This window comes from Mesoplodon bidens, assembly GCF_964165515.1.
Source record: "Mesoplodon bidens genome assembly, chromosome: 1".
In the NCBI taxonomy this organism is placed as follows: domain Eukaryota; kingdom Metazoa; phylum Chordata; class Mammalia; order Artiodactyla; family Ziphiidae; genus Mesoplodon; species Mesoplodon bidens.
In genome coordinates, this window is record NC_138176.1 from 116,275,114 (window position 1) to 116,300,245 (window position 25,132).

The following is a 25,132-nucleotide window of genomic DNA, read 5'->3' on the forward strand; positions in this document are numbered from 1 at the left end:
CTTGAACAAGGCAGGAATTAATCCACGTATAATCTATAGTTGGCCTTCTGTATCTGTGGTTCCTCTTCATCCACAGATTCAACCAACCTGTAGCATTATAGTACTTATTGTTGAAAAATATCTGCATATAAGTGGACCCCTGAAGTTCAAACCCATGTTGTTCAAGGGTCAACTGTAGTCAAATTCAAGTTTTTCAGAGCCGAGGAAATTAACCAATGACTTGCAATCATCAAAAGAGCATTTATTCAAGAAAACTGGTTGAATCTCAGTGAGAACAGGGAGTTTTTTTGGCATTTTATCTTGTCCCATCCCAAGCCTCTTCTCCCCATCTCCATGGTAGTTGTAAAAACTAGCATCCCTGCAGCCAATGGAGGAGTCAAACTGGGCATGGAGCTCACAAAAAAAGCCCATCCTGAGAGAACTGTCACCATTTGATCTGCCTGACATAAAACCCATTTGCAAGGCTTGTTCTTATTTGATCAGAATCAGCACCCACTCAGTGAGAAAAGCCCTACTCCCAGGGAGTTAAACAACAGCAACAACAACCAAACACATACACACATACAGCACACACACCAAAAACAGACACAGATGTTTAACACTGTAGCTGCCTGAGGCAGTTAATACCCGTAGGAGCAAAAAAGAGGCTGGCAAAAAACAAAAAGGAGTATCTGGGGAGTGAAAGATTCACAAGGGCTTTGAAAATCTCCAACATGAGGCACGTATACAGGTCTGTGTGTATGCCCTGGGAAGCCCTAAGAAGGCCCCAGTGTCTTACATCTGGCTGACCCACAGGCTATGCAGAAGTAGGGAGAGAAGCCTAAGGTAGAGGTGTAAACTGCCAGAGCACTGAAGGTATGACCCACAGCATACAAGAGTCCCACTCCACAGAATGGGAGATTGACTGGATCAAGCTCTTTTGGGAAATCTTTTTATATAATTGAAATTAATATGAAATTTATATAATTGGTATTAATATGAAATAGACTGTAAATTAAGGTTTTAATAATAGTCCCCAAGTAAATTACTAAAAACATAAGTCAAAAAAGTCAGTAAAAGAAACACGGAATTAAAATGGTACTAGAGGATACTGGAGGATATTTAGTTAATGTAAAATAAGTCCGTAACGGAAGAAGAGGAACAATAAATATGATATATTTGTTTATTATATATGATATACAGTAAATGTGTATGTATGATATACAGTAAATGTGTATGTATGATATACAGTAAATCTTTATCATATATACGATATATAGTAAACAAAATAGCAAAATGGCAGATATAAATCCTATATTATCAGTAATTGCATTAAAAGAAATGAATCAAGCATTTCATATAAAAATCAAGACTGGAAGAATGGATACAATATATATGTGCTGTCTGTAAGAGACATACTTTAAAGATACAAATATATTAAGAGTAAAATCAAAGAAAAAATATACACCAAGGAAACTGTAACCAAAAGAGAGCTGGAATATCTCAAAATAAATGGAGCAAAATAAAATATTTATGGTTAAAATAAATGGAAAGACATTCTATATCCATGGATAGGGATAACAATATTGTTATCATGCTATAACTCCTCTAATTGACCTGTAGATTCAACACAGTTCTTATCAAAAAATGCAAGAGATTCAGAATAACCATAACAATCTTAAAAAGGAAGAATAATGTTGGAAGATTCAAATATCCAGATAGTAAAACTTACTAAAATGTTATAGTAATCAGTAATCAAGACAGTGTATTACTGAAATGAGGATACAAATATAGATTAATAAAATGGCACTGAAATTAACACATATTTGTGGTCAGTTCATTTTTTAATAAAAGTTCCAAGACTATTTAATGAGAAAAATCGACTTTTCAACAAATGATGCTTGGAAAACTCGATATCTATATGAAAAGAATGAAGTTGGACCCCTTTCTCACAACATATAAAAAATTAACTCAAAATAAATAAAAAACTGTGAGAGATAAAACTATAAAACTTTAAGAGAAAACACAGGAGTACATGAAATGCTGAATTCTGAGAATATGTTCTCTCATCACAACAAAATTAATTTAGAAATCAATAACAATAACCTATCTGGAAAATATCAAATATTGGAAAATTATATAACATAAATTTTAGAAACTGATGGACAAAGAACAAAATCTCAAGTGATTGTAAAATATATTAATATGAATGTTAATGAAAATAAAATACATCAAAATTTGTGGACTACATCATAATCAGTGTTTTATAAGAAATTTATAGCTTTATATCTGTGTATGAAAATGAAGAAAAATTTCAATTAAGTTTGAAAAACCTCTGCCATAAGAAGTTTGAAAAGGAATAGAAAATTAAAGTAAAACAGAGCAGATAAAGGAAATAGTAAAAAGACAAAAACAATGAAACTGAAAGCAGATAAATAATAAACACAACTAACAAATCCAAAAGTTGATTTTTTGAAAATATTAATAAAGTTGATAACCTGTAGTGAGGCTGAACTAACAAAGGCCAAACCAGAAATTATTAGTAATAATGACTAGAGAATCAGCATGCATGAACCACTGCTTCCTATGCTGTCTTCTCTTCTTGAGCTCATCTGTCTTATTAGCCCTTCCCTCTTGTCTGACATTCGTTGCATGCTGCTAACCGTGGTGCCTGTGCTCTGCTGTAAAATAAGATTTTAGCAAAGACTTTGTAAGTTTCAGCTACTAGAGCTTGATGACTTCAGTAGATGAAAATAATTACCACTTCCTTTTCTTGATTTTTGTGTCAGCAAGGGAGCCTGACAAGTTGTGTTTGATTTGTTGACTCACTGACAGGATGAGACAAGTGAAAGGAAAGGGAAAACTCATTTCCTGCTTAATCACAGAATGAGTAAGATAAGAAATGAAGTGTAGAATAGACTGGACAAGGTAGGGCAACCGAAATCTTACAGTTCACAAATATTTATGATTTTATTTTGATTTTGAGTGTGTGCTTACTTTCACACTAATAATGTAAATGAACCAGTGGTGAGTAAATTCAGAACTATGATATCTCTAGAATAAAAACAAAACCAAACAAAACCCCAAACTCCTGGCACTGTACATACTGATCTAGTGTCTTTTCCCCTTTAAAAAAAAATGACCTTTAAAAATGATTTGACTATTAACAAAACTAAGAGTTGGTTCTTTGAAAAGGTAAACAAAATTGGCAAACCCTTAGCTACACTAACCAAGGGAAAAAAAGAGAGAACCCTAATCAACAAAATTATAAATGAAAGAAGAGATATTACAACTGATACCACAGAAATACGAAAGATCATAAGAAGCTGCTATGAACAACCACATGCCAACAAACCAAACAACCTAGAAGAAATGGAAAAATTCTTAGAAACATACAAACTACCAAGACTATACCAGGAACAAACAGAAAATCTGAACAGACCAATTACTAGTAAGGAAATTGAATCAGTAATCAAAAATCTGTCAGTGGAAAAAAATCTCAGGACCAGATGGCTTCACTAGAAAGTTTTACCAAATATTTAAAGAAAAATTCATGCCAATTCTTCTCAGAATCTTCCAAAAAATAAAAGAGGAGGGACCACTCATAAACTCATTTTATGCAGCCAGCATTACTCTGACACTAAAGCCATAAAAGGACACTACAAGAAAAGAAAACTACAGGCCAATATCCCTGAGGAATATAGGTGCAAAAATTCTCAAAGTACTAGTAAATTGAATTTAGCAGCACATTGAAAGGATCATTCATCATGATCAAGTGGGATTTATCCCCGTAATGCAATGATGGTTCACATAAGCAAATCAATAAATGTGATACATCACATGAAAAGAATGAAAGAAGGGCTTCCCTGGTGGCGCAGTGGTTGAGAGTCCGCCTGCCAATGCAGGGAACACGGGTTCGTGCCCCGGTCCGGGAAGATCCCACATGCCGCAGAGCGGCTGGGCCTGTGAGGCATGGCTGCTGAGTCCGTGAGGCATGGCTGCTGAGCCTGCGTGTCCGGAGCCTGTGCTCTGCAATGGAAGAGGCCACAATAGTGAGAGGCCCGTGTACCACCAAAAAAAAAAAGGAATCAAAGAAAAAAATCATATGATCACCTTAATAGATGCAGAAAAAGCATCTGACAAAACTCAGCATACATTTATGTTAAAAACTCTTAACAAATTAACAATAGAAGGAACATATTTCAATATAATAAAGGCCATATATAAGGAGCCCAAAACTAACATTATACTCAATGGTGAAAGGTTAATAGCTTTTCCTCTAAGATCAGGAATAAAACAAGGTTGCTCACTCTCACCACTCCTATTCAACATAGTACTGGAAGCCCTAGTCAGAGCAATCAGGCAAGAAGAGAAGTAAAAGGCATCAAAATTGGAAAGAAAGAAGTAAAACTGTCACTATTTGCAGATAACATACTTTATATATAGAAAATTCTTAGACTCTACCAAAAAACTTAGATCTAATCAATGAATTCAGTAAAGTTGTAGGATATAAAATTAACATACAAAAATTAGAATTTCTATACATTAACAATGAGTTATTTGAAAAAAAATAAAGAAAATGATCCCATGTGCAATATCATCAAAAACAATAAAATACTTAGGAATAAATTTAACCAAAGAGGTGAAAGATACCTAAACTGAAAACTGTAAGACTGATGAAAACAGAAATAAATGGAAAGATATTCCATGTTCATTGATTGGAAGAATTAATATTAAAATGTCCATAAATGCAACCCCTATCAAGATTCCAATGGTATATTTTTACAGAAATAGAATAAACAATCCTGGAATTTATATGGACCCACAAAAGCAATCCTGAGAAAGAACAAAGCAAGAGGCACCATAGTTTCTGATTTAAGGCTGTATTATAAAGACAGAGTAATCAAAATGGTGTGGTACTGACATAAAAAATAGGCACATAGACCAGTGGAACAGAATCTAGAGCCCAGAAATATACCTGTGCATATATGGTCAACTAATATTTGACAAGGGAGCCAAGAATCCTCAATGGAGGAAAAACAGTCTGTTCAATAAATGGTGCTGAAAAATTTGGATATTCACATGTAAAAGAAGGAAAATAGAATCCTATCTTATACCACTCACAAAAATTAACTTGAAATGGATTAAAGACTTAAATGTAAGCCTGGAAACCATAAAACTCCTAAAAGGAAACATAAGAAAAAAGCTTCTTGACATGGGTCTTGGAAGCGCTATTTTTGGATATGACACCTAAAGCATGGACAACAAAATAAAAAATAAACAAGTGTGAGTACATCAAGCTAAAAACTTGCTGCATAGCAAAGGAAACAATCAACAAAATGAAAATATAACATACCAAGTTGGAAAAAAATTTGCAAATCTTATTTCTGATGAGTGGTTAAATATATAATATATAAAGAACTCATACAACAATAGCAAACAATCTGATTATTTTATATTTAATATTATGTAACATACAGAACAATGACTATAGTTGACACCACTGTATGGCCTATTTGAAAGTTGTAAAGAAAATAGATCCTAAGAGTTCTCATCAGATGAAAATATTTTTCCCCTTTTTTTGTATCTATATGAGAAGGTGTATGTTAACTAAATTTGTGATAATCATTTCAAAATATATGTAAATCAAGTCATTATGCTGCAAATACATGAAAGAATGCTCAACATCATTAATCATTAGAGAAATGCAAATCAAAACTACAATGAGATATCATCTCACACCAGTCAGAACGGCCATCATCAAGAAATCTAGAAACAATAAATGCTGGAGAGGGTGTGGAGAAAAGGGAACACTCTTGCACTGCTGGTGGGAATGTGAATTGGTACTATTCTCTATGGAGAACAGTATGGAGGTTCCTTAAAAAACTAAAAATAGAACTACCATATGACCCAGCAATCCCACTACTAGGCATATACCCTGAGAAAACCATAATTCAGAAAGAGACATGTACCAAAATGTTCATTGCAGCTCTATTCACAATAGCCCGGAGATGGAAAAAACCTAAGTGTCTATCATCGGATGAATGGATAAAGAAGATGTGGCACATATATACAATGGAATATTACTCAGCCATAAAAAGAAACGAAACTGAGCTATTTGTAATGAGGTGGATAGACCTAGAGTCTGTCATACAGAGTGAAGTAAGTCAGAAAGAGAAAGACAAATACCGTATGCTAACACATATATATGGAATTTAAGAAAAAAAAAATGTCATGAAGAACCTAGGGGTAAAACAGGAATAAAGACACAGACCTACTTGAGAATGGACTTGAGGATATGGGGAGGGGGAAGGGTAAGCTGTGACAAAGCGAAAGAGAGGCATGGACATATATACAGTACCAAACATAAGGTAGATAGATAGTGGGAAGCAGCCGCATAGCACAGGGAGATCGGCTCGGTGCTTTGTGACCGCCTGGAGGGGTGGGATGGGGAGGGTGGGAGGGAGGGAGGGAGACGCAGGAGGGAAGGGATGTGGGAACAGATGTATATGTATGACTGATTCACTTTGTTATAAAGCAGAAACTAATAAAAAAAAAAGAAAAAAAAAGTCATTATGCTGTATACCTTAATCTTATATGGTGGTCTGTATCAATTCTATTTCAATAAAACTAGAGAGGGCTTCCCTGGTGGCGCAGTGGTTGAGAGTCCGCCTGCCGATGCAGGGGACATGGGTTCGTGCCCCGGCCCAGGGGGATCCCACATGCCGTGGAGCGGCTGGGCCCGTGAGCCACGGCCGCTGAGCCTGTGCGTCTGGAGCTTGTGCTCCACAACGGGAGAGGCCACAACAGTGAGAGGCCCGCGTACCACAAAAAAAAAAAAAAAAAAAAAAAAAAAAACTAGAGAAAAAAATGCCTTCACTGTACTTACACTTCCTTACTTCCCAATCTTTCTTAAATTACTCTGTAAGATTTTCATATCATTTCATTGAGATCCCTATTACTTTCATCTTGGTTACAGATTTCTAAATATAAAACACAATTGTAAGTTTCCATCTTACTTGGTCTCTCAGTAGCACACAAAAAACATTACTGTCTTTCTTGAGACATTTTATTCCAGGATAGCCACTTCTCTGGGTTTCTTTTAATTCACTGGCTGTCCCTTTTTACCCTCCTTTGTTGATTCTGCCTCATCTTCTTGACTCTATTACCGTGCCCCAGGGATCAGGCATTAGCCTTCTTATCTACACTCACCCTGCACTCTCACCTAGTCCCATGACTTTACTATCATCCATTTTCTAGTATGCCCAAATTTTTATTGCTCTTAAGAAACAGGAATACCTATTGTTTAGTTTATTTTTGATACGTGTCTATATCTCCCCTAAGCCCTCAATGAAATCTATATACAATTTCTGGGGGGAAATTAAGGAACTGGACTGTGTTTAGTCTACAGAAATCAATGTAAGGACTATATTAATTAGATGGACTATATGAATAAGATGCTGAATTGGATGAAATTCAGCAGAGGTAGGAGCTTAAAATGAGAAGCAGCTTTGAGAACATAAGAGCTACCCTTCTTCAGCCCAGTTACTTCACACTGAAATGTGGGGGAAGGAGACTAATCAATAGATGGGAATTTGAATCAACCTTGTCTAGGTCTCGGGGAAAGGGGCATCTCTGTTTATATATACAGGGTACATTTAGAGAAAATATAATAAACTCTCAATTTTACCAGTTAACTAATCCATTAATAATAAATGTTTAAAGTTTTTCATTTTAAAAAATGAAAGGTAGTTCCAAATTTGTAAGTACTTGCATGCAAACCTACTTTATAAGGCAGAATCCAAACTTAAATGAAGCAACTCAAATATAATTTGAATCTTTCTATTACTGGCCGTGTAAAATTATATCAAGATGACTGTTCCCCAAAACAGGAAGGTACCTGTTTGAAGTATGAGTTATTTTGTTTTTATCATAGTTATCCTGGGTTTGGAAAAGAGAACAAAATTAGACTGAACTCTGGTTTCTGAATTCACTGGCTTGTGGTTACCTATTCTTTTATAATAAATAACCACCGAACTCAGTGGCTTCAATTATTATATCTCCCAGTTTTGTGGACTACAGTCAGCCCTCCATATCCACAAGTTCCAGAGCCCTGAATTCAACCACCTGCAGGTCGAAAATATTTAGAAAAAAATCCAGAAAGTTCCAAAAAGCAAAATTTGAATTTGCCAGGCTGGACTATTTACACAGCATTTACATTGTACTTACAACAATTTATATAGCATTGACATTGTATTAGGTACTATAAGTAATAGAGATGGTTTAAAGTATATGGGAGGATATGCATAGGTTATATACAAATACTTTGCCATTTTATATAAGACACTTGAGTATCCTTGCATTTTGGTATCTGAGGAGGGTCCTGAAACCAGTCACCTGAGAATACGAAGGAATTAGTACTGTACTGTACTGACCTTAGCTGGATGGTTCTCACTGGGGTCTCCCATTTCATAGATGAAGCTGCAGTCAGCTGAAGTCTTGACTGGAAGCATGTGGAACATGGCTCACTCCAGTGACTGGAATTTGATGCTGGTTCTAGACAGAGCTCAGCTGTGGCTGTGACTGGAGTGTCTACACAAGGGCTCACCTTGTGACTTGGGATTATACATGACATTTGGGTTCTCAGCAGACTTCCAAGAGCAGGCATTCTAAAAGAGCCAAACAGGAGATTTTGTCACTCATATAAGTCAACCATGGAAATCATACATTGTTACTTAGTTCTTTCACTTTTTATTAGGCAAGTGAATCACAGGGCCAGTCCATATTCAAGGGGAAGGGAACTAGACTCCACCTATGGTTGGGGAGAATGACTAAGAATTTGCAGCCACCTATAATCTACATATATGATGAGTTTTAGTTGCATCTGTGGTTAGACTAGGGATAACTGTATCAATTAATACTACCTAGACTCAACAAACAGATCATAAGTAGGCTTCTAAGGGGATCCATAAAGTGACTAAGCTATTGAGAATACACACACACACACACACACACACACACACACACACCTTACTGCTAATGGAATACTACTAAGGATAAATTGAATGAGGGCCACTCGTGTGAGTTGATTTTCTTCCTCCCTAACTGAAGTCAATGAGCACTTTAAGAAATGAGAAATAATTTCAAAAGCATTCCTATGAACTACTGCTCCATTAATAGAGCCTCCTGTGATAACTTTGTTAGATATACTAGCCCTTATAGGTTTAAAGTTAATGGAATAATTGAGGTGAATGGGTTTGTAAGTTTAACCATTAAAATACTACAACCAAGAGAACAGTTGGGGAAATATATTTTAAAAGTATGATTGAAACAGCATATTATGATATTTGAAGTCAAGGATCTAAAGGAGATATTCACAAGCTGACTGGTTTTATTTTGGGACCTCCAGAGAAACAAATGACTAAAAACAAAGGTAGGTAGTTTATAGTCTTCTTTAAAAATATTCTTTGCGGGGCTTCCCTGGTGGTGCAGTGGTTGAGAGTCCGCCTGCCGATGCAGGGGACACAGGTTTGTGCCCCGGTCCAGGAGGATCCCACGTGCCACAGAGCGGCTGGGCCCGTGGGCCATGGCTGCTGAGCCTGCGCATCCGGAGCCTGTGCTCCGCAACAGGAGAGGCCACAACAGTGAGAGGCCTGCGTACCGCAAAAAAAAAATAAATAAAATAAAAAAAAAATATATATATATATATATATATATTATATATATTCTTTGCAATTGTCCAATTTCTAATTAGTTTGATCAAATACTCATTCACTGCCATAATCACCCTACTCTTCCTTGTTTCCAGGGTGAACATCTTGAGATCTAGGACAAGCATCTTGAAAATATCTGCAATCCTCATAGTACCAAGTATGGTGACTTTCACATTACAGAAAACAAGAAATAAAGGGACTGTGTAGGAAAAGTAATATTTGATCATTCTTTAAGATGGGCAACAAATCTTTCAAAGCAATTTTACTGCATAAAATCCTGGAATACACTACACAGCTTGCTTTTTATCAGGCAAAGCAACTCTAACTTGTTTAACAAACACGTAAGAACAGTTGCTATGGGTATAGGGTCCCATGCTAGAGTCTAAAGAGAAAATGCAAGTATAAAATGTAGTCATATTTCATACCCATATGAATTTAAGCTGATATATTCAGTTCATTGTTATGAGGATATTTAAATTGTTTTCACTTAGTGATAATACAAAGAACTATTTTGAAGAAATTAAGTTTCCTGCTTTTCAATAAGGAAAACAAAAACAATGACATACTTTTGCTATAAAGGAGAGTTGGAAAAAATATCTATGCTATAAAACAAGCAGTCATTGTAGTCATTCAGTTAAAGTAAAATTCTATTGGAACCAATTCTGACAAGTTTGGAAAACTTCTAACTCTTAGGCAATAGGTAATAAGTAAACGCATGATTTAAAAAGTAGTGGTAACAAACAGTAGGCGAATCTTATGAACTTCTTTATCTCTAAGGCATCCTTGACCAAGAGACTGATAAGCGGTCCACCATACTCTATTTTCTATTCTTCCAGCTAGTCTCCAAGTCCCCACTTGTACATGGCCATATAACTGAGCTCTAGTCAGTGGAAAGTGGGTCAAAGTAATGGATGCCATAAAGAATACTCATGGACATGACCTAGCTTATTTTTCCCACTCTGCTCTATGAAATAAAGTAGAACTTAGACTCCTCCCAGCACCACCTTCCATTGACATGGACCCACCACAGTCTGTTAAATGTGTGAGAATTAAACACTTCTATTTTGTTGCCCCATTCTATTTCTGGGTCTCTTTGTTACTCCAGCATAGTCTACCCCAACTCATACATCATACATGCTAAAATACACCTGGATTCCATATTAAAATAGTTTCCATGAGCTTTTAAAAAGATATTTACAATTATGATTTCAAAAATATGTCTAAATGAACACCTTTAATATACAACTGGCAATGTGTCTGTAATTATAGTATAAACCTGTTAACTTTTGTAGTGTAAAAATTTAAACTACAAATTCCTGACAAAATTAAGTTCTTGTGAATACCAAATTGACAACCACAGGTAACAACATTTCATTCTATAGATATTTAAATAAAGGTTAACTTTTTAAAAATTAATTTTTATTTGAGTATAGTTGATTTACAATGTTGTGTTAGTTTCTGCTGTACATCAAAGTGAATCAGTTATACATATATCTACTCTTTCCTAGATTTTTTTAAGTTTAACTTTTGATTTTACAATTTTCTCTCCATTAGGAGTCATTGCATTTTTTATGTGCCTAGGATGCGTGATGAATTATTCAAATAGACATCCACTCACTCCATTCAAAGGCACAATTCTAATTCCTTCCAAAAAGTAGAAAATGTGATACTGCTTTTTTTTCCAGGCAATATCTGAAATATATCCTGTGCTTATCATTTAGTGTCTGGTACATGGTAAACTCAAAATAAACAGTTGTTCCATGAACTGTGGAGAGAATTTCAGTCTTGATGAAACTTGAGCACCAGGTAGGGAAGATCAATGTAGTCATTTACAAATTGGGTAAATGCTTAGAAACTAAGGGTGCAAGATAGGGGATGGGCCCTATTGGTCAAAGACAAATAGGCAGAATACCAATACCAGCCCAAACTGGGATCAGAGATTGAATGATGTTGACACTGAGTTCCACAAAAAATAAAATTTCTACTAATCAAGAGCTCTAATGGACCCTGGCCCTTCAGGGAAAGCCTGATGATCTCAAACGTATAGTTTGGGTGATTTTGCTGTAAGGCAAAATATAAGAAAACCTTTCTATTTCTACTTTAAAAATACTGGCATCCCATAATTTGTTAATCTACTGTTTATTATTTTTCCAAATTAGTTTTAAACAAGTGGATGGGGGATGCACGTAATAAAGAATAAGGTTTGACTAGTTTTGGACATTTTTTAAGGAAGCACTCTTGGTTTGGGGGACCGATATGTCTATCATTTTTTCCTTCATCCAAGTAACTGATCTTAAGAATACAGTCTGATAAATTTTGGCAAATGTATATACATATGTAACTAAAACCCTTATCAAGAAACAGAATAGTCCTACCACCCCAGAAATCAACTTTGTGCCTCTTTCCATTCAATGCTCAAATCTCTCCTGGAGCAAAAACTACTTCGATTTCTGTCAGCATAGTTAAATATTGCTTTTTATAGAATTTGATGTAAACAGAGTCGTGCAGTATATATTTTGTTGTTTCTGCATTGTTTTATTCAACATAATGTGTTTAAGATCCACCCATGCTCTGTGTATATAGTTTGTTCTTTTTATTGCCAAATAGAATATCCTCCTTAGTTGATTATCCATTCTTATACTGGCTGATATTTTCTGCTATGAACTTTTTTGTATTTGTCTTTTTTGTCATCACATGCTTTCATATCCCTTGTTTATTATACTAGAAGAGGAACTTCGAGGACATGATATATATTAAATAAAATTGCCTATCAGTTTTTCGAAAGCGGTTGCACTATTTTACACTCCCTCCAGAAATATGTTGAGAGTTCCTGTAGCTTCATCTCCGTAACAATAGCGGATATTGTCTGGCTTTTTATTGTTTTCATTTTAGTGGATGTGAAGCAAGTCATTGTGTATTTAATTTGAGTTTCCCTGATAAGTAATGATATTGAGCATCTTTTCATGTACTTATTAGCCATCCAGGTATCTTCTGTTGTGTTCTGCCAGTTTTATTCGGATCATTTGCTCTGTATTATTGAGTTGTAGGAGTTCTTTGTGTTATTTAGATATAAGCCTTTTGTTAGACCTATGTATTATATTTTCTCCCAGTCTGTGGCTTTTCCTTTCCTTCTCTTGACTGGTGTCTTTTGACAAACAGTATTTCAATTTATTGTTTCTTTCTTTTGTAGTTGGAGCTTCTTATGACAAGTCTAAGAAATATTTGCCTGCCCCAAGTTTGATAAAGTATTTTCCTGTGCACGCTTTTAGTAGCTTTATGGTTTAATTTTTTTGTTCAGGCCTATGATCCATTTGGAATTAATTTTTTTAGTAGTGTGAAGTAGGGTCAAGGTTCATTGTTCCACTTGTTGCAACACCATTTATTGTAAAGACTGTTTCTCCACTGAATTGCATTGGCTCCTATGACTCCCTATTTTCTTCTATTCTGTAGATCTATTTGCCTTTCTGTCAATACCATGTTGTTGAAATTAATGTAGCTTTATTGTAAGCTTTACAAACAGGAAGTAATTGTATCTTATGATACAGTATGTTACCTTGAAATCAAGTAGTGAAAGCCCTCTGAAATTGTTTTTCTTTTTCTAGATTGTTTTGGCTATGCCAGATCCTTCTGAATTCCATATACATTTCAGAAACATCTTGTCAATTTTACCAAAAAATGCTGGTATTTTGATCTAGATAGCACTGAATCACTAGTTTGAGATTTAACATCTTACCAATATTGATTCCACTTTTTGAATGTGCCATATCTTTTATTATTTAAGTCATCTTTAATATCTCTCAAAATGTGTTTTATATTTCATTGCAGAGTTCTTGCATATTTTTCAATAAACTTACTCCTAAGGGTTTTATATTTTTGATACTGTATTATACTTAAAAGAATTGTCATTTTCCAATTATTTTTTCTTATTATGTAGAAATGTAATTAAATTCTGTAAATTGACCTTATGTCTCCTGGCCTTTCCAGTATTTTTTTAAAAGATACTTTTGGATTCCTTTGTTGATCTGAAGACCTTCCTTTAGGATTTTTTAGGGTGGTTTTTGAGCCAATGAATTCTCTCAGCTTTTGATTATCTAAATATGTCTTAATTTTGCCTTTATTTTTAAAGAATATTTTTGTGAATATTGAATGAAGGCTTGGCTTTTTTTCTCTTTGCACACTAAAAGTCTCATTTTGTTGTCTGCTGGCTTCTATTATGTCTGATGAGAAGTCAATTATCATTCTTACTGTTTTTCCTTCAGTGCAATGTCTTTTTTTCTGTCTGCATTCAACATTTTAAAATTATCTTAGGTTTTCAGTAGTTTGGCTTTGATGTGTCTAAAGGTGGTTATTTTTATATTTATTGAGCTTAGATTTTCTTTGTTTCTTGGAAATGTATATTGAAGTTTTACAATAAATATGGACCTTTTAAGCTATTTTTTCATAAAAAATTTTTCTAGCATATTCTTTCTCTTCTCTTCTCTTGACTCCAATTATAAATAGGTTAGAAACTGGATGTTTTTCTACAGGTCACTGGTTGTCTATGCATTGTTTTATTTTTGTTTCTGTGCTTCGATTTGTATAATTTCTATTAATCTGTATAAGGATAACTAACCCTTTCTTCTGCTGTGTCTGAACTGTATCCAAAATTATCACAAAGGATAGGAGGGGGTAATTGATCTACACTGCTTTAAATTTATTTTAAATAATTTTACATTTAAAATATCATATATTTGTTTTAGAAGTTTTCTTTCATATACTACATATATTCCTTTCCATACCATAATTTTCCATTTCTTGTCCCAAACTATTTTTTTGTTTTGTTTTCTGTTTCCATTCTTTGTTTCTGCAATTCTTAACATAATTATAGTCCTTTCAAACTTTTCCTACTCATTACACTATCTGGGTCATCTGTTGCTCTTCCTCTATTGACTATCTTTTCTCTTAATTATGGTAACATTCCCTGCTTCTTTGCTTATTTTTTTAAAAAGATTTAATGCTGGGCATGTACATTAAATAGAGATTAAACTATAAAATATTTTGTTGCTGTTGTGTTATTATTTTTCCTAGGGAGTTCCAGTAGTATTCCTTTCTCAGGGGACAACTAGTAAAAAGGAATGATTTTTCAGATTCCATGAAGAGTTCAGTTGAGTTTGTATGGCCTGTTACCATAAATTGATTGCATTCAGGGGTGGTTTCAAATTGGATTAAGGCCTTCTTTTTATTCTTCAGCTAATCTCTTTGATCTTGTCAGAGTTTGAGCTGGAAGTGGTTCAGATTGCAATTTTAGGTAGTTTTGGTTCATTTTTGGATTCTTCTCTAGCTGATCCCTGGAGTATTAAGCACCGTGTAGCTGCACACGTCTGCTGAAAGACTCTGCTTTTCACTCTCACCTCCACTGCCTTTACTCAGCAATATTCTGCAAAGGGAAGTGAGAGGATTGTCAGGCCAAGATATTTAAATTTTTTATTACTGATTTTCTATCTTCCGTTAGAAACTGGCTGATTTTACATTGTCTCTACAAGGCTCTCTCTCTTTGGGGATGGGCTTACTTTCCCATTTACCTATTCACACAGTAGGTGCTTGACCTCAGGTATAGAAGTGGCACTTTGATAACCTATAAAGGGCTCATCTCTCTCTCTTTCTCTCTGGAATTTAGTCCATTAAGACATCTTAATGTCCAGTTCTCTTCAATTGTTGTATAAAAATTATACATTTTAGCATAATAATATTTTTGTCTTGCTGCTACCATAGGAGTGAAGTTCGTTTATGTACTGCTACATCCTAATTGGAAGTGGAAATCCAAATAACCTTTTCCAAAAACATGAATCTCTAACATTTATTAATACATTCAGTGGGTAGCTTGTAATACTTTCTGGAACATTAAGGTTATATTTACACAGATTTTTGCCCCATTTATTTGCCCATCTTGAAAGTGTCCATATTTGTTAATGATACTGTTAACCACATTACTGACTGCAAAAGAAACAGTAGGTTTCTTTTGAGAGTATGGACTTTGGTGTTGAGAGACTTGAGTTTGAGTCCAGCACTGCCATATACTAGAGATATGACTTTGGTCTCATCTGAAAATGGTGATGCTAATGGTAGTTTCTTCCTTTAGTTGTTATGAGAATTAAATATGTCATTGCATGTGAAATGTGTTCCATACCTGGTGCATAGTAAGCACCCAATAATAAGTCCTATTATTGTTCTACATTATTGTAAATGTCTTTTATTTTCTCACACCTGTCACTCTATTGCCTTCTGTTTTTTCACTGTCAAATTATATAATGAGAATTTAGATGTGTTCTAGTGGATGGTTTCCTGCTAAAACAAGGAACTTCTTTGCATATCAAAGTATCACCAACTCAACTATGCCTAAGTAAATTTGACAGATATACAGATGAAAGACAACTGAGAAAATGGTTGCAATGTTTAAAGCATTTTTTTAACACAGTTACTTTATTTAATTCTCTGTCAAAAGTTTGGCTTAATGAATCATAGGATGATTTAATAAATGAATTAATCAATTCTTCAGAGACTCTAATCAACAATTAGTAATTTCAGGTGTTTATTTTAGAAGCAAATGCATGTAAATTTCTACATTTTGCTAAGGAAAATATATTGAAATGGTAATATCATTTATTAATGGGTAGAACACACAGTTCTACCCATTAATAGAACTGCCATATGTATGTGAAACAATGAAACGAGGAGTAAAATTCATAATACTTTGTCCTGAGCTACTAAATATGTTGCCTAAGGTTAAGTTATAAATTTAATTTTTTAATTTTTTAATTGAAGTATATGGACTTACAATGTTGTGTTAATTTCTGCTGTACAGCACAGTGATTCAGTTATACATATATACATTCTTTTTTTAATATTCTTTTCCATTATGGTTTATCACAGGATATTGAATACAGTTCCCTATGCTAGACAGTAGGATCTTGTTGTTCATCCATTCTATATATAATAGCTTGCATCTGCTAACCCCAAACTCCCACTTCATCCCTCCCCCATCCCCCTCTCCCTTGGCAACCACAAGTCTGTTCTCTATGTCTGTGAGTTCATTTCTGTTTTGTAGATAGGTTCGTTTGTGTCATATTTTAGATTCCACATATAAGTGACATCACATGGTATTTGTCTTTCTCTTTCTGACTTACTTCACTTAGTATGATAATCTCTAGGTCCATCCATGTTGCTGCAAATGTCATTGTTTCCTTCTTTTTATGGCTGAGTAGTATTCCACTGTATATATGTATCACATTTTCTTTATCTATTCATCTGTTGATGGACATTTAGGTTGTTTCCATGTCTTGGCTATTGTGAATAGTGCTACTATGAACATAGGGGTGCATATATCTTTTTGAATTATAATTTTGTCCAGATATATACCCAGGAGCAGGATTGCTGGATCATATGGCAACTCTATTTTTAGCTTTTTGAGGAACCGCCATACTGTTTTCCATAGTGGCTGCACCAACTTATATTCCCACTGACAGTGTAGTAATGTTCCCTTTTCTCCACACCCTCTCCAGCATTTGTTAATAAAATTTATTTTTGATATTTGTTGAATATCGACATTGTGCCTTCAAAAGAAGTTAACTCAGATTTTGTAAGGAACTAATATAAAAGGACAAAAATTTAATTCTTTATCATTTTTTCAATATTGACAAGCTATCCTGTCAACATTTCATATTGCCAGACAATATAGAAAAAAAATCAGATGGTTATTCTTTGCCTTCATCTTCAGGCCCAAAAATGATGTTAGCTAGGGAAATGTTCTCCATGCCAGTTTCCCTGTAAGCCATGATGGCTATGGACATCTTTTTCTTTAGGCCTGGAGCAAAGCTTGCCTAAACTAATTTCCTGTGCACTGGGCTTCTATATTATGACAATTGGTTTACCTTCCAAACGTAAGAACACCTGCAGGCAGAAGTAATCATCAGGCTACCTCATCAGCACTGTAGCAGGAAAGGAACAAAAAACACAAGAAGGAAGAACACTCAGCCCTCCACTGATATGGTCCCTAAAGCCCCACCCATTGGCACACGGATTTGAAGTCTTTCAGAACTTCAATTTTTCTTTGATCCACCTACAACTCTTCTCCCTGAGGATGGAATGAAATGAGCTCACCCAAGAGATTAGCCTGTGACCTACAACCCAATGTTTTTATTTCTTTTTATTATTTTTAATTTTTTTAAAGCGTATTGTTAGAAATTATTGCTTTAGAATTTGTCTCCACCACTGCTTAATCATTTGCTGACCCTAGATCTGCATTATGATGCGACACAAAATTTCTTCACATGAAAGTCCATTAATTATTTAAACTTCTATTAGTTAGGCTAAAGATACTTGATTCTCCCAATCACTTCTCCAAACTCATCAGCAAACCTGATTGACTTAAGTGGACAAATGATAGTTTCTGAAATTTAGTTTCCACCACACAATGTGAATGTACTGTGTGCTACTATCTCTTATCAAATCATTTTGTTGTTTAAAAATCATATATTTATATTTAAATATTAAATAGATATTTGCAATATGTTTAAATACATAAGCCAACTTAGAATATATGAAATATGTGTTCAAAAATGTAAGATAGGGAAAATTGATAATTAAATAATAAATAGTTGATATCAAAGAACTATAAATAGGAACTATTCTATACTTGATGGGAATTTCTTGGCTAATCTTCATTAAATTTTCTTTTTACTCTATAGGTTTCTAAGTTCCTTAAAATCTCCATTGAGAAAACAATTGCTTGCATTATCTGCTTAAAAATGAAAAATTCATTTGCAAAAGACCAGCTTTGACTGTTGCTTTTGCAATTCTGATTTAAAGAATTAATTACTTTAACTTGTATAAGGGTAGCCTTTATCAATAAACCAAGTGAACAAGTAGCTGCTTGTGGTGGTCAGTATAAAAATTGTTCAAAACACGTTTTCTTAACTACTGTCTTGATATGGTTGCTTGGTTGCACTACCGAATTCTATGATCCCCAGTAAAATAATTCAATTTTGCCTGCATTACTAGGAACTTTGCAGTTTGCTCTCATAGCTAATGGGAGATCATAGTGCTGTCTGATTCTGGGGAGGCAACAGTAGGAGTTAAACTTAATAATGCATGCAGAAGAGTGGCCCTCCATTAAGTGAGGCAGAGAGAAACTCAAGTTCAGGTTTCTAAATGCAAAAAGGATAAAACTGAATGTCACGTCAAGGGTACAACCCCTGCTAATGCAGATTAGAGCCTCTCCAAAAGACTAAAAGCTTTTAAGGAAATTGTAAATATTTCTTTTCACCACTGCTGAGCATGGGCAGAAAATCTTTCTTAGTCATATTCTCTTAGTTGAATCTCAAATAAGGTTTATTTAATTTCTGCCACAGTAGTAATTATGGTTAAAAATTCTAAGCCTTGAAACAAAAATAACAGCACATATTTCTTAATTTTCTGTTGACTAAGGGAAAAAACCTTTTTTTAAATTTTCTTCAAATTTGGCTCTGCCATTTCTTAGCTGTGTGATCATGGGCATGATTTTTGTACTTGTTGAGGCTAAATTATATCATCAGTAAAAGTGTTTAAAGGTCACTTATGTGGAATAATTTAGAAAACGCCTAACTTGCCCAGCAAAGAGTGTCAAGCAAATAGTAAGTACTGTTGAAATTTGTTATTTGTTATTGTTATTTGTTTGTTAGTATATTTGTTACCTACCCAGTCTTGACCAAAATAGACATAATATTAGTCATCTCAGCTTCACAAAAAAAGGTTATGCATCCAAGGTTATTTGGATGAACCCAGATAGTTCCTGTACATAGATAGTTCCTGTACAATCTACTGAGCTACTCTGTCTCAGCTTTCTGACTTGTATGCCATTTATCTTTTAATGACTAGAGTCCTGGAATGAGCTTTAGACCATTACTCTTTAATACTTTAATGTACACACATATCACATAAAGATGTACTAGGGCCCAAGTTTCTGCATTTCTAAAAACCTCTGGGGGACTTCCCTGGTGGCACAGTAGTTAAGAATCCACCTGCCAATGCAGGGGACACGGGTTCGATCCATGGTGCAGGAAGATCCAACATGCCTCAGAGCAACTAAGCCTGCACACCACAACTACTGAGCCTGTGCTCTAGAGCCCGTGAGCCACAACTACTGAAGCCCATGTGCCTACAGCCCATGCTCCACAACAAGAGAAGCCACCGCTATGAGAAGTCCGCGCACTGCAACAAAGAGTAGCACCCGCTCGCCTCAAGTAGAGAAAGCCTGCATGCAGCAATGAAGGCCGAACACAGCCAAAAATAAATAAATAAATACATTTATTTAAAAAATTAAATTAAATTAAAATTAAAAAGATAAATAGAAACCACTGGGTGATGCCAATGCTGCTGATTCATGGACCACAATATTCTGGCTTGGCACTGCCCAGATGATGGAAATGTCCTGTATCTGTGCTGTCCAGTACGTCAGCCACTGAGTACTTAAATGTGGAGAGTGCTACTGAGGAACTGCATCTTTAATTTTATTTAGTTTCAAAACATTCAAATTCACCAGTAGCTAGTGGCTACTGTACTGGACAGTGCAGCTGTAGATAATTGAGCTGATTCTCTGATATTCTTTTTTAATATTCCCTTTGTATTATTACCAGGCTGTAGATGGGTTCTGTTCTGAAGCAAATGACAATTGTTAGTAGGTGGCCAATAAGTTGATTCCGGATTTTCCATAAGACATTAACAGAAAAACCCTAACGAACTTTTTGGTCAATTTGATACAATCCTTGGTAAGGGTTGTCACTGCCCAGAGATTCCTGGTCCTTTGTTTCATCTATAAGATCAGACCTCCTAGAATATAACGAAGACTGGTATTAGGCCACCTAACACACCGACAACTCTGTAAGTCATCTGAGTATTCTGGATGACCACACGGTCTGTCTTTCTGAGTTTCTGCTAAGAGTTGCTTAAGGGTCAGTATTTCTAGAGGCTGAGTTGATCTGATATTCAGCAATAGAGAATATTTCTGTTTTACTTTGTTTAGCAATTCACTGATTTGCTCATTCTGCATCCAACTTACACTTCTGCTTCTCTTTATTTCATTTACCTAATGATTCACAGTTTTTACAGTGAGGTGCTTACTGTTTCTAATGGACAGATATTTAAAGTGACAGAGGAAGACAGAAGTGGTTGCACTGGGATGATACAATCTGAAGGATTGGAATATGTATTAAACTTGTATCTTTTCCTCATAATCACCAAAACAAAGGAATGTAAAAACAATACGTTTATATAGAGTTTTGTACTTTTTGCTTATTTTCACTTATTTCACTGGGGTTTTAGCCTCTATTCAAAGACTTCATTAATCCTTTCAAAGAAAGTGCCCAATTAGTTCCTACTTCCTCATCTTTTACTTCTTTGCTCTCGATTTCCAAAGTGCACAACACTGGAGATGTGAAAATACTAAGCGAAACTCTAAGAAAAGCTTGATAGATACATATAATGCCATTTAACACAGCTAAATTAAATATATATGTATATATTTAAATACTTTTATTTACACTATATATATACACAGTGAAGGAGCACTACTGGAATCAACTACAGTTGATCTGGTAGATATTTAACTTAAAACAGTTATTAAAATGAAACACTGACTGGGACAAGATTCTCTGTCACATTACCCAAGTTGTTTCTCCCAAGTCAAATGGTCTAGTCCTGAACAATACTTCCATTGTAAAAGATATTTCTTTTGCTGCTGTTGAAGTTATTTGGTGTTTAAGTGATTTTTCTTTTGAATCAAATAAATTATTAGGACATTTATTTTCGTGATTCTTATTTTATCTTTGAAATGGAAAATACATGATATAAATATAACCAGTGCATATGGATCTTCTTTTACTTATGAATTAGGGAATTTAAGTCAATTTCAGCTGCGATAACTAGTAGCGCCATATTTTGACTCCATTTCTTACATTTGTTTCTAAGACATCCCTGGGAATTGTCCTCTTGTTAATGAATGATATGCACTAGAAAAAACATTTAGCAAAAGGGTAGGAAAATGGATTTTGCTTAGTGTGAAAAAATTAAGAATTAAAGGAAATGTTTGAAAATGAACAGAGACCAGAACATTTTAAAAGAACAAGTCTAAAGATGCTGATCCAAGATACATGAAAGGCAAAATGCTGTAGCAGTTTAGGTGCAGGGGAGATATTTTATTTTGCTACTCTAATTTTGAGAATAAAACATTACAGTTAGAAACCAAGAGTAATCCTATGCAATCTAGAGGTAGAAGCCACAAATTTCTTCATGAAAATGTGACACGACTAATGTACCTAGTTCTCCACATGAGGAAAGTGTGGCAAGGCAGACACCGACTTTCATACTAACCTCCCTTACAAAAGGGCAAAGCCAGGGGAAGAACTCAGGTCCCTGATTTTCCACTCACCACAGGCATTGTTGGGAAGAAATCAGTTTGCATCTTCGTAAGTCTCACTCTAACACTTAAGACCTGGGAGCCATTTCCTTTTGATTCCCACATTGTGTTCTTTCTGTTAGTCTGAAACATCCACCTGCCTTCTCACTGATCTGGGTGATATTTCATGAGTTCATGCTTCCCTTTCAATCTACTTCAATCTCACCCCACTCTTTCCTTCCATCTCCATAGTTTTCAGATTGGTTTGATGCAAATATCAATTTCTTCATCATCTACTTACCCATTTTTAAAAATTGAGGAAGAATTCTAGCATACCTAGAAGTATAGAGAATAATATCGTCAACAGTCATGTAGCTACCCAGTTTAAAACAAAACAATACAAGGCTACTTTTGCTTCAAAGCAGCATTCATGGATTTAGTGACACAATTTCATTTCCTTCCGTTTCTCCCCAATTAACCTTGATCCTAAATTTAGCATTTATCATGCCAAATCTGTTTTTATACTTTCAACAAATTTGTGTGTATCCAGAAAAATGCATTATATTTTTTCCCAAAGTGTGAAGTTTTTTTTATGTGTAACATAGGCAAAATTATTTGTCAATAATTTTTTAAGATATTTCACATGTTCTGATTCTTTCCACTGCCAATCACCTTACTTCCTCCAAAGTCATAATCTTCAAGATAAGACAGCCCTTTCAAAAAGAAGTTGTGCTCAATCCACAGCTGTCATGTCAGTCAGTCCACAATTCTTTCAGCTGGGCTTCTCTGATCTCCTATGGAATACAGACACTTCAAAATTCACTGCCTATAACCTTTGAGATCCAAATTCCTCAAGCAATTTACTTTAGGACCATGTTTAGGGTCAGGAGATGGATCTGCCTAGTTCTGAATTTGACACCCTCTAAAAATGTATTAAGTTCAAATCATATTCACTCCTAAGTTATCACACCCTAGAACAGTGGAGGTCTATCCCAATGGGGCTTTTTCTGTAAACCTACATGGTTGGAAATGCCTCACAGAGTAACTATATGGTTTCCTTTACCTGTATAACTACCTGTTAGATCTGTGGGGAAGAACAATAAGCCAGAGCTGCCAAGTAAACTATGAAAAACCTAACAAACTTTTAAAATTTTAGGTATTGGCATATCCCAACGATCTGTACTGTTATATTTTTATGACTGTAGTAAATGCTTTTGCTCATATATCCACATGCCACTATGTGAGAATTTCCTCAGTACTTAATTCCTGAGTTAAAGACTATGCACAGCTTCAATTTTAATGCATATTGCCTAATTGCCCTCCAAATATTTGGACAAATTTATGTACCTACAACCAGCATATATCTATTTCCATTGGTCAGCATCCTTTATAACACTTGCTATTATCAGACTTTTACATTTTACCCCTTTTGATGGGTATGAAAATATGTCTTACACTTGCTATATTTTAATTTCTCTAATAACAAATTCTTAAATTCCTATTGATGGCTTTTATGTACATTAGCAATTTGCTATTTATAACTCTGTAAACAATCTCATATCTTTTATCTACTGAGTTGCATTGGATTATTTATTGTTTTGTTTTAATGCATGGTTATTAGATATATATTCTTATTCTTCTATACTTCTCACTATTTTATGCGCTAAATTTTCTATAAACTTGTCACAAACTCTCCAAAATTCTCCTATGGAACTCTTACACACTTCTGATAAAATAATGATTTGTTTTTAAAGAAACGGGAGGAGCTTCAAAATGGCAAAAGAGTAAGACGCGGAGATCACCTTCCTCCCCACAGATACATCAGAAATACATCTACACATGGAACAACTCCTACAGAACACCTACTGAACGCTGGCAGAAGACCTCAGACCTCCCAAAAGGCAAGAAGCTCCCCACGTACCTGGGTAGGGCAAAAGAAAAAAGAAAAAAACAGAGACAAAAGAATAGGGACGAGACCTGCACCACTGGGAGGGAGCCGTGAAGGAGGAAAGGTTTCCACACACTAGGAAACCCCTTCGCGGGCGGAGACTGCAGGTGGCAGAGGGGGGAAGCTTCCGAGCCACGGAGGAGAGCACAGCAATATGGGTGCAGAGGGAAAAGCGGAGAGATTCCCGCACAGAGGATCTGTGCCGACCAGTACTCACCAGCCCGAGGAGCTTGTCTGCTCACCAGCAGGGATGGGCAGGGGGTGGCAGCTGAGGCTCAGGCTTCAGAGGTCAGATCCCAGGGAGAGGACAGGGGTTGGCTGCGTGAACACAGCCTGAAGGGGGCTAGTGTGCCAAGGCTAGCCGGGAGGGAGTCTGGGAAAGTCTGGAGCTGCAGAAGAGGCAAGAGACTTTTTCTTGCCTCTTTGTTTCCTGGTGCACGAGGAGAGGGGATTAAAAGTGCCACTTAAAGGAGCTCCACAGACGGACGCGAGCCACAGCTATCAGTGCAGACCTGAGAGACAGGCATGAGATGCTAAGACTGCTGCTGCCGCCACCAAGAAGCCTGTGTGCAAGCACAGGTCACTCTCTACACCTCCCCTGTGCAGCCCGCCACGGCCAGGGTCCCGTGATCCGGGGACAACTTCCCTGGGAGAACGCATAGCGCACCTCAGGCTGGTGCAACGTCACATCGGCCTCTGCCACCGCAGGCTCGCCCCATACTCCATACCCTTCCCTCCTCCAGGCCTGAGGGAGCCAGAGCACCCGAAGCAGCTACTCCTTTAACCCCGTCCTGTCTGAGCGAAGAACAGATGACATCAGGTGACCTACACACAGAGGCGGGTCCAACTCCAAAGCTGAATCCCAGGAGCTGTGTGAACAAAGGGAAATCTCCCCCAGCAGCCTCAGGAGCAGCGGATTAAATCTCCACAATCAGGGCTTCCCTGGTGGTGCAGTGTTCGAGAGCCCGCCTGCCGATGCAGGGAACACGGGTTCGTGCCCTGGTCCGGGAAGATCCCACATGCCGTGGAGGGGCTAGGCCCGTGAGCCATGGCTGCTAAGCCTGCGTGTCTAGAGCCTGTGCTCTG